The following is a 1,104-nucleotide window of genomic DNA, read 5'->3' on the forward strand; positions in this document are numbered from 1 at the left end:
AAATCATCTACACCTAAACACATTCACATTATTTACAACATTCATTAGACCACCACAGAGACATGAGGATTCAGGGATCATGTTTAATTCAATTTAGGTTCCGTGCCAAATTTTTACATTTACATTTTTAGTCATTTAGCAGACGCTCTTATCCAGAGCGACTTACAGTTAGTGAATACATATTTTTTTATACTGGCCCCCCGTGGGAATCGAACCCACAACCCTGGCGTTGCAAACGCCATGCTCTATCAACTGAGCTACATCCCTGCCGGCCATTCCCTCCCCTACCCTGGACGACGCTGGGCCAATTGTGCGCCGCCCATGAGTCTCCCGGTCGCGGCCGGCTGCGACAGAGCCTGGATTCGAACCAGGATCTCTAGTGGCACAGTTAGCACTGCGATGCAGTGCCTTAGACCACTGCGCCACTCAGGAGACTGGGCACCCTATTCCCAATGTAGTGCACTACTTTTGACCAGGGCCCATAGGGCTTTGGTCTTAAGTAGTGCACTATGTAAGGAATAGGGTGCCATTTGGGATGCAGCCTTAGACTTGAGTATCCCTCTCTAAATGGACTATAGACAGACAGCAGGCGCAGTGGAGGCTGCTGAGGGGGAACGGCTCATAATAATGGCCGGAACGATGCAAATGGAATTTGGCATCAAACACCTGGAAACCATGTGTTTTGATGTATTTGATACCATTCCACTGATTCTGCTCCAGCCATTACCACGAGCACATTTTCCCCCAATCAACCTCCTGTGCAGCAGTGTAAAGACAGTAAACAGACCAACAGACTGTTGAACCTGACTAACTCTCAGCAGATGTCAAAGCCAAAGCCAGTGTGTGTGTGTGTGTGTGTGTGTGTGTGTGTGTGTGTGTGTGTGTGTGTGTGTGTGTGTGTGTGTGTGTGTGTGTGTGTGTATGTGTGTGTGTCTGTGTGTGTGTGTCTGTGTTTAAGTAATGGCTTGGTATTATTGCAGTCATTTGTAAGTGACTAATGCAATGTGGAAGAAAATAGCATTTAGTCATTGACTTAAAGTGTCCTCATTGGAGAGTATCCAACTGAAAGTGCTTTAGTCAAGGAATAGGCTTCCTCTGGCCCCG

This window comes from Coregonus lavaretus (genome assembly GCF_964263955.1).
Source record: "Coregonus lavaretus genome assembly, contig: HAP1_SCAFFOLD_6129, whole genome shotgun sequence".
NCBI classification, from domain to species: domain Eukaryota; kingdom Metazoa; phylum Chordata; class Actinopteri; order Salmoniformes; family Salmonidae; genus Coregonus; species Coregonus lavaretus.